Source organism: Macrobrachium nipponense, chromosome 21, assembly GCF_015104395.2.
Source record: "Macrobrachium nipponense isolate FS-2020 chromosome 21, ASM1510439v2, whole genome shotgun sequence".
In the NCBI taxonomy this organism is placed as follows: domain Eukaryota; kingdom Metazoa; phylum Arthropoda; class Malacostraca; order Decapoda; family Palaemonidae; genus Macrobrachium; species Macrobrachium nipponense.
The window spans coordinates 33,025,097-33,037,690 of NC_087212.1; the positions used below are offsets into that span (position 1 = coordinate 33,025,097).

At 35.0% G+C, this 12,594-nt stretch overlaps 1 protein-coding gene across 1 annotated transcript in view; it reads left to right on the forward strand.

Moving 5' to 3' along the window:
* LOC135197578 (uncharacterized) overlaps positions 1-12,594 on the forward strand; it is a 719,352-nt gene that overhangs the window by 526,700 nt on the left and 180,058 nt on the right. The gene's annotated exons all lie outside the window — the stretch shown is intronic.

Genomic DNA, 12,594 nt, shown 5'->3' on the forward strand with positions numbered 1-12,594 from the left:
GGTGACCCCTAGTTTAATAACATGTACTAGTATAGTACTACAATACTGCAAGTTGCAATTGTGAATGGTACGTTAGTAATCTGGAGTTGGTCAGGGGCGCGAGTTCGAATTGATATTTTCTGTTTTTGTCCATTCTCGTTCTTTTAGTTTTTCTTGCGAACATTGGAAAGTCTGAATAAATGTGTGTACCACAGCAAGTTCCCTAGAATTAGTTATGTGGCTCTTTTTTCATTTATTTTGTGTTCATTTTGACTTCCAAGGAAGGTATCTTGTTAAGTTTATGTTAAACTGCTTTCAACATGTGATCTACATATTAATAATCTATTCTTGATGGATCTAACCAAATTAAATAGCAAGAGATTGTAATATACATATATATATATATATATATATATATATATATATATATATATATATATATATATATATATATATATGTATATGTACATACATATACATGTATAAGTATATATACAAAATTACATAATATAAATAGAGAGAAAGGGATAGATATAGATATGTGTGCATGTATGTATGAATATACAGACGCAAAACTCACTCGTCTGAGGCACTCGTGCAATAACAAGCCAATCAGATAAAAATCTATTCAAATGAGAACCGATATTCATTGAGCGTGTTGCCAGATGCGCCATGAAGGTCCCCCCCCCAATAAGGCCACCGAGAGCTTTCCTCCGGCTGCAGTTCGAGACGTTCCTCAGAAGTATCTCACTTAGGTGAGATTATCTCACTCCTCCTCAGCAGAGTCTCGTTTTACACAGCAGTCAAAGCATCCGTTTTAATTGTCTCGTTTGGGAAGCCGTTACATGTCGCTCGCTATCTGATCATCTGTTAAGGCTCCCGCAGCCATGACGTTGATGCAATAAACGTCCCGGGGACGTATCGTTAACGTCGTTTACGTTTAGTTTATATTTTGGACGTAATTATGATGTCATCAACTTACCGTGCAGAGGAGTGGCAGTTTGTGTGTGTGTGTGTGCTTTGGAGATTTCCGCATGCATACCATTTTTTGCAGTGGAATTTTCTTTTCATTTTATTATATATATTTTATTTCTTTTATTGTTGTTGGTGATGAGAATTATCGAAAAATTTTATGTTAATAAAAGTTTTCGTGTCTGCATCAGTATAGGAGTGAAAAATGTGTAGCTCACACCCATTTTCTCGTATAATTTATAAAAATGTATAAATGTTGAGTGTCTCATCTTTTATTAGAAATTCTGTTGCACAATTAAAGTTTTGTAGCATAACTACTGAGATCTAAACAATAACTCACTTTCCCCCTCCTGTTTGTAAAAAAAAAAAAAAAAATTGTCGAGTGACAATGCACGAAGTGACGGGAATTCCAATATCAGAAACGGTGTTTGTAGGTACGCGAACAAAGCAATTAACTTTTCGCTCGAGTTTTTTCTCCGAGGTCCCCTTGGTATATATATATTATATATATATATATATATATATATATATATATATATATATATATATATATATATATTTATAACCTCGCACGCACACGTACTTAGAGATGTAGCTCCGTTACGATTTAACTTTTGTCAACAGAAATCAATTTTTATTCAGATAATCGACCACTTACTTGTACCTCACATATATTGGTGTATATTATACATCTATACTTATATATATATATATATATATATATATATATTATATATATATATATATATATATATATATATACATATATTATACAATTTCTGTTATGTATATTAGGAAATAATACTTACATTAAGAAGCATAGAAGAATGACGCACCCACAGACACTGTCCTGCTGTAGCCCCAGGTTAACAAAACCCCCAAGTTATTATCTGATTACACGTGTTAACAATACGAAAACGGGCGAGAACTCCAGTAGAGCTGACCCGTTTCATTAAGACTCTGGTAATTAGCGATGCCCCATACATTATTCATGCCTCATTATGCATAATGTATGCGTTCTTTTGGTGGTAATCTTTCTATTGATTGCCTGCGCATCTCTAATGACAATAATGGTGCTTGAGTATGCTTGATGCGTTCGAGCAAACATAAGTAAATCAATAATGGATGGGTAATGTTATATCGGAATGCTAGGTCGACTTGCGAGCTTCGTAAATCCTTTATGGAAACGTGCTTTTAATTAGAGGAATCAAAGACGGTATATCGTTGCTAATGGGGCTTGTTAATGCGTGCTTTTTTTTTTTTTTTTTTTTTGAATGCGGGGTAGGGCTATTAGTGCTTTCTTTTTTGCCTAGGTAATGCTGGGTTTATTTTTGTCGACGTTCTGGTTTATTCATTTATTGGTTTCCTCTAAAAAGTGCTGACTTTAGAGAATTATTATTATTATTATTATTATTATTATTATTATTATTATTATTATTATTATTATTGTTGTTGTTGTTGTTGTTGTTGTTGTTGTTGTTATTATTATCATTATTATCATTATAACAGTTCTATCTAAAAAGTGTTGAATTCAGTTACTATATTATTATTATTATTATTGTTGTTGTTGTTGTTGTTGTTATTTTCGTTTTTAATTGTATGATCAGTAATCCTTTTCCGTCTTCTACAGTATCTCTCTCTCTCTCTCTCTCTCTCTCTCTCTCTCTCTCTCTCTCTCTCTCTCTCTCTCACAGAAATCCTTTTACCATCTCTGAAAACATCTGCTCATATAAGCTGCTATCGTCGTTATGCAACGCCGTTCATAAACTCCTCCGGGAACTGATCATCAAATAAATTGTAAGGAAATGAACATCGAACGATTTTCTTCCAACCACTGTAACTTGGCAAGATCTTTGTATACAACTGTCACGACTTCTGTGAGAGAGAGAGGGAGGGGATGAAAGCCAGAGACCACTCTGAGAGAGAGAGAGAGAGAGAGAGAGAGAGAGAGAGAGAGAGAGAGAGAGAGAGAGAGAGAAGCGTTTGACAGCAAATCGTTATACAGTAAAGCCATCAAAAGGCAATGATATAAATTTAGATTTCCAGTATAAAATCTATTGCTTAGTTATACCAATGATAGATAGATAGATAGATAGATAGAGAAGGTTTTGACAGCAAATGGTTCTACAGTAAAGCACTCAAAAGACAATGATATATATTTAGGTTTCCAATATAATATTTATTATTCAGTTATGGCACAGAGAGAGAGAGAGACCTTACAGACCTTACAGACCTTACAGAGAGAGAGAGAGAGAGAGAGAGAAAAGGTTTTGAAAGCAAATTGTTCTACAGTGAATCGCTCAAAAGACAATGATATAAATTTAGATTTCCAATATAATATTTATTTAGTTATGACAAAGAGAGAGAGAGAGGAGAGAGAGAGAGAGAGAGAGAGAGAGAGAGAGAGAGAGAGGGTGGTCTGACAGCAAATTGTGTTACAATAAATCATTCAAAAGACAATTATATAAATTTAGATTTCCAATATAAATTTGTTACTTGGTGACGAGAGAGAGAGAGAGAGAGAGAGAGAGAGAGAGAGAGAGAGAAGAGAGAGAGGACGTGGGTGGGGGTCGGTGGTTTAACAGCAAATCACGCTTCAATAAGTCATTCAAATGACAATGATAAATTATTACTTAGTGATGACACAGAGAGAGAGAGAGAGAGAGAGAGAGAGAGAGAGAGAGAGAGAGAGAGAGAGAGAGAGGTTTGTGACGGCAGATTTATTCACAATAAGCATTCAAAAGTTAATGATATTAAATTTGGACTTGCAATATAAAATTTATTGCTTAGAGAGAGAGAGAGAGAGAGAGAGAGAGAGAGAGAGAGAGAGAGAGAGAGAGAGAGAGAGAGAGTCATGACTTCCACGGCTTGAAACGTAAGTATCCTGGTCGCTCTCTCCTTCCGATGTAACATTATAGCGATACGATCTAACACATCACCTACAACGAAGACTCCCTTGTTTACATGCAATTACAGATATGCCGAATGGGAATGGAATTTTCTCGAGAGCTCCAACCCACCGTCTGGGCTTGTATCCCCCAAACCCTACCCCCTTGTATCAAGTGTGCATTGGAAACTCTTTGAAACATTGAATAGATAAGGAAATTACACAGGGGAAGGGAATATGTTTGTTTTTTATTTCCCTTTATATTTTCCGTGCTTTGTTATTCAGTTTCTTCGATCTTAATTTTATGGAGTTGCGAGGTATTTTAGGGGGACATGAATTCTGATTTTATCAGATAAGGCGTCTGGAATATTATGAGCGATTTTAGTGATTTTTTTTTTTTCATGCGGAGTCTGACGGGGGCGGATATCCCCGTGTATTTATTTATCCCATCCCTGGAGAAAATTAAAGAGGATGGGGGAACCAAGACGAGAGTGACGTTACACCAAATGAAAGATACCACAGGTCGAGGAAAGTTTTTTTTTTATATAAAAGTAAACATTCATAACAAAACGCCCGAACTTCGTGGAATAAAACTTCCGAAACTTGATTCAAATCGATTTTATGATTCATGGTATTTACTTTAAAATATATTTTTTGTACAAGGGTACAAATGGCTAGGAGGTACTTTCGAATACTGCTCCATATCCCCTTGTATAAAAAATATATTTTTAACACTACTGTGGCCCTTAATTGTCAGTATTATAGCCTCGTTACAGTGGTTCCTTAGTTCATTTTTGGGATTGTTATCATACTGTTGACTTAGGTGTTTCTAGGAAATAATCATCTTCGGTCATTTTGGTAAGTCGTAGGATTTTTAACGATCTAACTTATTGTTGCTTTCTGTTGAATTTATCTTAATTTCAGTTGTTTCACCCAAAAGAATTTTGAGCCTTATGTACTGAATAGTAAATATTAACATTTAATGGCTTCCTTCAGCATAGTTCTGCTACTGAAATCGAAAGAACTGGAAGGAAGGAGTTACGAGTGGGACTTATTGTCTTTAGGCATGTAGAATAATATTGAGTAAAAGCTTGTGGAATTGCAGACGCCTTAGTTGAAGTCAATGGGCTGATAGTAGTCGAATAGCTTCAGTTCAGAACGACACAAAAGACAACAGAGAATCATCAATCATCGCATTTAAATGAAAATGCCCAACCAAAGTTTCTGGACTTCAGAAAAGTGAGGTTCTGCCACTGATTATTTGGCAGAGAAAAAAAATCCTCTTGGAATCTTCATTTTCCAGCTGTCAACTTTTGAATCGTGCAAATTGTCATCCAGAGAAAACGTCTGTTTGAAAAAATAAAATTATGCAAAGGATTTTGTTGCCACTGTTACAGTCAGTGGCCACACCCATCCAGTTTAGTGCTGGCCAGATTACCACTTTTCCAAGTGAAAAATAACGAGGAACATACGGACATTTCACGAAAATTATTTCAAAGTATTGTGCCATTAAGATTATTTAAAATTGCTGTCCCGTGCTGTACGTATGGCACAGTTCCCATAATTTTTTTCCCCAAGAGTAATAACAAGTTTTATTTTCTACCCAGGTGTGCTACTAAGTCTGTCTTATACCATATTAAAGTATAAAACATCCATTTAACTCCTTTCGCTCTATAGGAGAGACTGGTTTGAGTTAACTTAGGGCTTGGCAGTGCAAGTGGTTTGGAATGCAAAGTAAACTTTTAAAAACCGCGTACTGTGAAGCTGCAATAATGATTTAATGTTTATGTAATTTTAACTGATTAGTAAACACTTTGGGGACCAACTTTTCTCGAAACTCAAACAAAGTATGCGATCCTGGTTAAAGTCTCCATAGTTAAGTCAAAGTTTTCCAAGAGCGTAACTTGCTGTACGGCAAACTATACTCTGTTTTTTTCCATCTGCCCATCCGCCTGTGGTGTTTGCGCATGGTAACACTGCGTCCTGGGCTTTAAATAATATCCTATTTCAAATATTAACGGTGTAATTCGCATACAGTAAATTATTAAAACACTTTTCAGTTGCAAATGTACACCAAGATATCCTTTTATTTACCTAAAACTTACACAGCGTAACTATTTAAAGCCCGAGACACAGGCGGATGGACAGATGGAAAAAAACAGTATAGTGACGAAATTAGTACTTTTTCTGCAGGCCACCCAGCTTGAAGTATATACTAGATATCCTTTTTACTAGTACAAAAACTATACCCGTGCCGTCCATTATATTCTGCGGTATTTACCAGCTTGGTCAAAGTTAATTTTCGATTTCCTATTAATATGAATTATGCAAATTATCAAATTCCCTCCCCCAAATCACGCAAGCTAATTATAATTAATCTACTTATGCATACAAATGATGTTTAGTGGCCCACCCCTCTCAAATTACAGATGGGATATTATTTACATTATAATATGCTGAGTCTTCTATGTCAGTACTAGAATTTTTAAAAATTGTGTGATAGGTGTACAAAAAAACCTTATAATTTCATTCATAAGTTTCATTTAGGAGTAACATTATTACACTTTACAGTATAAATATTATATGACTTATTTATGTTCGATAAAATTATAGTACTGGCCTTCACACCTGAGATGTGAAACAAATGGATCAGCGTTAGATTGCTTTAGCAAGTTGTATTCCTTTATGAAACCGAGGTGGTAAAATTAGCTATTTAAGTATCAAAGCAAGGATCCCCAAAGCCTAAGTAAAGTAGTATTCTAAGGACGTCATGTAAGATCTATTTAAGGGTTCTTGACGTCATTAAAATTTTGATTAATCCTGATTGTAATAACTTTAAACACAAACGCTATCCAGTTTAGGGCCAAGTTTTAGAACAAAAGCTAAAGCTAAACACAAACCTACGTTGTTACCATATATATATATATATATATATATATATATATATATATATATATATATATATATATATATATATGCATGCATAAACATGTGCGCAGCATTATCGCCATACGAGGGAAAAAAGCGAGAATACTCGTGACATTTTTCGTTAATGTTTTGTCCAAATGCCCGTGATAGGGGAAGGAAGGGATAGATAGCATTGCCACCAAAAAAAAAAAAAAAAAAAAAGTCATGGACATACGCCCCTGTTATTTCCAAATGATACTCTTAACAGGGAGATCCCATTACCATAAAACGCTCCGTATTATGGTCTTCCAGCATGCGCCCACTGGAGCCCTCCCCCACCCCCCCCCCCCCCCCCCCCACCCCCCCCCCTCTCCCCCTTACCCCCACCACCCACTCAGTACCTGTCGTGTGCCTAATTTGAAATTGCCAGCTTTCAGCCGTAACCTTCATTGGGACGTTGTTATTTTTATTTTTATTCCGATTTATTAGCATTCATTCTTGACGGTATTGTCTTGCAGTGACCCTCCGTTGTTTGGCTTACATTTGTTTTACATTTTCTTTTACGGTTTTTGTTATTTCTCTTCTATATTTATTACCCTACAAAAGAATTTAGTTTTTTCTATTGTTAAGCGAATTTTTGTGTGATATTCATCATTCAGACAGGCAATTTTATTACAATAAACATTTTCTGAGAGTGAATGAAAATTGGAAGTCACTTTTCTTCCTCTGTCACAAAAGATATGTGAATAATCGTTTATTTCATTTTGACATCCGCTGTTTTATCTTAATTGTTTTTGTCTGTTTGTAGGCATTGTGATAAGTCATGGATATGTGATTTTTCGTAAAGTTTCCATTTGTAATGTAAGGACGACATTCGGGCCGAATTTTCGCCCTCCCTTTGTAAAATATCTTTTTTCCCGTATGTATGTTCCTTCTCTTCCTGATACTAAATTGTAGAGCGATTCACGCCCTTTTCATCAATGTAAATATCGCGTGAATCCGGTTCCTCTATGTCAAACTGTATGTGTATTTTCGGCTGTGAAGAAACACATTTACTGCGGGGGGTGGGGGGGCTCGGCCCTTTTGTTTATGTTTGTTCGTGCGTGCGTGACGGACATTACGTTTCCGTCCGCACGCCGCCTTATGTACAGCCTCCCTGCGGAATAAAAATCATCACGTCATGTTCATGTATCACCAATAAAGTTCCTTATACTAAACATGTCACATTCCCAACCAATATGACCTACGGGATGCTCTAAGAGCAAGATCCCGTGCTGGCATAAGGCCACCTTAATCTCAAACAACAAACAGGAATAAAGTTAGTTCAATCTCCCTCCTTGTCTGACTCAGTCCTCACAGTAAAACAGTAAATGGGTTGAGTTTATATTTTGAGGTGATCACTCCCTGGATTTTTATAGGAGGTTTTGATCTCGATTAGTAAATAAAAGCTTTTAAGCCATTGGACTTAGCGAATGCAATATGCCAACCGAGAACTGTTCAATATTGCAGGAAATAATTTCTTGTTTTCAACTCTTGAATCGATAAATTTTATGCCAATATTTTGTATGCGTGGAGCAGTGGGAAATATTCTTGTTAACGTTGATACTTATTTTTAAGCCATATAAACAGTCGTATAAAACACAAAAAAACACAGAGCTTATTTGCTCTATTTCTTGGAAATTTTTATTTCCCATTCTTTGGCCAAAGAGATAATCTTACAAAACACAAGGGAAGAAATCAAATTCGGTACTGCTTTCTCTTGTAAATGTTTGTTTATTTGACTAAACAAACTTAAAAACACTAGAGAAGAAAAGAGCGTATTTGTTACTGCTATCTCTTTGAAATTTTTATTTCTTATTCTTTAGCCAAAGGGATAATCTTACAAAACACGAGATTAAAGAGTTGATTTGATACTGCTTTTTCTTGAAAATTTTTGTTTCTTATTTTCTAGTCAAAAAACAAAAAAAAAAAACAATCTAACAAAACACCAGAGAAGAACAACGTATTTGGCACTGCTATTTATTGGAAATTTTTACTTCTTTATTCTTTAGCCAAAGGGATAATCTTGCAAAACACGAGAGAAAAGTTAATTTGGTAGTGTTTTTTGGGGGGAAATTTTTATTTCTTATTTTCTAGTCAAAATAAACAATCTAACAAAACAACAGAGAAGAGAAGAGCGTATTTGGTACTGCTATTTCTTTGAAATTTATATTTCTTTATTCTTTAGCCAAAGGGATAATCTTACGAAACACGAGGTTAAAGAGTTAATTTGATACTGCTTTTTCTAGAAAATTTGCTATTTATTGGAAATTTTTATTTCTTTATTCTTTAGCCAAAGGGATAATCTTACATAACACAATGGAAGAAATCAAATTTGGTACTGCCTTCTCTTGTAAATGTTTGTTTATTTGACTAAACAAACTTAAAAACGCCAGAGAAGAGAAGATCGTATTTCGGTACTGCTATTTCTTGGAAATTTGTATTTCTTTATTCTTTAGCCAAAGGGATAATCTTGCAAAACACGAGAGAAAAGAGTTAATTTGGTACTGTTTTTTTTTTTTGTTTTTTTTTGGAAATTCTAATTTCTTATTTTCTAGTCAAAAAAAAACAATCTAACAAAACACCAGAGAAGAGAACAACATATTTGGTACTACTATTTCTTGGAAATTTTCATCTCTATATTCTTTAGCCAAAGAGATAATCTTACGAAACACGAGAGAAGAGAGTGAATTTGGTACTGCTATTTCTTGAAAATTTTTATTTCTTATTTTCTAGTTAAAAAACAATCTAACAAAACACCAGAGAAGAGAAGGGCGTATCGGATACTGCTTACCGTCTGCCTGTCCTAATTGCTTCGTCTAGAAACCGTTCGGTCTTTAATGGCGACCCTCTCCAATTACGCCGATAATATAGAGGGTGCCAGCATTCTCTCGAGGACTACTGTTCTTTGCCAGGGTCCTGATAACGAAGTTAGAAGGGGTGTCCCTTGACTAATTGGGCAGTCGTCGGGGATATTCTTAGCGCAGAGGGCGTCTGCGAGAAATTGCTTGGTGTTTCCTATTTTGGGGATTTTGCTTATCAGGAACCTGTTGGCTCATCTTCAGTATGACATGGCTGGCCTTCCCGAAGTCGCTTGTTAACGGGTAGAAAAAGATTCCGTTGTTGGATTCTCTAATTATGCGGCAGTGTTCCTTGGTGTTTAGTTCTCTCTCTCTCTCTCTCTCTCTCTCTCTCTCTCTCTCTCTCTCTCTCTCGAATTCCAAGTGCAAAAAAAGTGCGAATGGCTGAATAATCAGTGTCAAACAAAAATTAATTTCACTGAAGGGAACTCATTTTCTTTGTAGGTTAATAAAGTTCACTACAGCTCTCTCTCTCTCTCTCTCTCTCTCTCTCTCTCTCTCTCTCTCTCTCTCTCTCTCTCTCTCTCTCTCTTTCTTGAATTCCAAGAGCACAAAATTTGAGAAAGTATGAATAATCAGTATATATCAAGAAGCAAAAATTCATTTCACACTGAAGGCGACTCAATTTGTTTGTAGATTAATAAAGTTCACTACAGCTCTCTCTCTCTCTCTCTCTCTCTCTCTCTCTCTCTCTCTCTCTCTCTCTCTTGAATTCCAAGTGCACAAACATGCGAATGTTTGGATAATCAGTATCAAGTAAAAATTAATTTCACACTGAAGGAAACTCAATTTGTAGATTAATAAAGTACAGTACAGTAATAAAAAAAAGATAAAAGAAAATATACCCCAAGAATAAAGTAGGAACTAACAATAAAAACACTTAGGGAAAAATAACGCAAGTCACGACGAGGAAAGTCTTACACTGATGAACACCAGCAAATCTGAATAAAGATAAAAACGTCCAGTGAATATAATGAATAAAATGAAAGATGACCTGTCGGGCTATGCAAATTAAGAAAAGTCAGAAATAAGAAAAAGAGAGAGAGAGAGAGAGAGAGAACGCTAGCTTTCTGGCTGTCACCGCAACACGCGCATGCGTCCTGGCGTCGGCGAACGGTTCAGTTTTTGGGGGAAGAGGGGGCGGGTGGTGAGGGAGCAAAGGTGACATCTGCTCATTTGGCCTCACGTGTGCCTGATGACTCTCTCTGGTCTTTTTTTTATGGCTTTGCGTCGCTATTTCGAGACCAATAAAAGGCCATTATGTAGACCTCGTAGCGAACTAAAACAAAGAGGTGCTTGGTAAGTTCGTTCCTCGTGTCACGCTGATTAGCGGACTCGCTCTGTGATAAGTCGATGGCTCTAGACCGCGAGATAGGCCCCTGTTAAAACGCCTTCTGTCCTCCGACTCCTCCCCCCCACCCCCCGCTTCCCCCCCTACCCCCTACAAGTAATTTACGAGGCGGCCCTTTTAGTATTTTAATTTTTTCCCATCTCGTAGAATATTGTGAATCTAGAGAGAATCTCCTCTCTCTCTCTCTCTCTCTCTCTCTCTCATCTCTCCTCTCTCTCTCTCTCTCTCGTGATACCAGTTTGATGCAAACCCGCCTACGGAGACCGTTGGTGCTGTAACGTCAGTTGGTCATATCGATAAATCAATCAAAAACACTATAAAACACGTCAGGCTAAATGTGAAAAAAAAAAAATTCAGATATATTAAAAAAGTCTTTTTTTTGATATTTCTGATTTTTTTCTTTTTTTCACATTTACCCCTAAATTATTCGCTGCCATATTATATGGAGGGTTACTGCAAGAAAATATCTTTCACCAAGATGTAAATATACATACATGTAGAACGGGGCAGTTTTTATAGGAGTGTGTTCGTTACCCAGAATACGGACACCAGCGCAAACAATAATATATATATATATATATATATTATAATATATCTATATATTATAATAATATATATTATATATATATAATACATAATATATAGCTATAATATATATATATATATCAGATATATACATTATATATTTATATAAATATTATATATATTAATATATCTATATATATATGTGTATATATATATATATTATATAGATGTATATATATTATATATTCCGCTTATATACGAGGCACCGCTTATATAATGGAATTAAAAACTCTAACCGTCTATATATATATATTACGATAATATATATAATATATAGTATATATATAAATAATATATTAGATATAATTTTCTTTATTTATACATAATAAGATATATATGTATATATAATCTAATAGAATATATGTTATTATATTAATAATATATATATATTATATATGTTAATATATATATATATATATATATATATATATAAGATAATAATATATATATACAGTCACCTCTCAATTAACGTGAGGGTTACATTCCTGAAGAGCGGGCGTTTATAAAAAACGTGTTATTTAAACATATTTTTCCAGTAAGAAATAACAGCAATAAGGGGTGCTACGTTCCTGGACGTAGGGAACTCTGTACTACATTATTAATATAATACTTTGTAGGTCAGACAAAAAAAAAAAAAAAAAAACAGAACAAAATCTTTCACTTTATTAATATAGTACACAAAGTCTTTCGCTTTATCAATAAATACATACACTGTATTGTGCTATGTCTTTGTTTATATCGACGGCCGTCGTCTGCAGCGCTGATGCGCAGGTGATTTGAAAACAACGCTTGGGCGCCAATTCACGTTAAATCAAAATGTTCGCATTTTTTAAACATTTTAAGATATTTTCTAGCTCACGTTAAATCGAAAACGCGTTAATTAAACGAGCTAATGGTAAGTTCAGAGTATTCAAAGTCTGCTCTCCCTCTAGTAACAGCAGTCTGCAACGCAATCATCAGTATCCGTTAGTGAAAATACATAGATTTATTATACCCGATATGTATGGACTAAA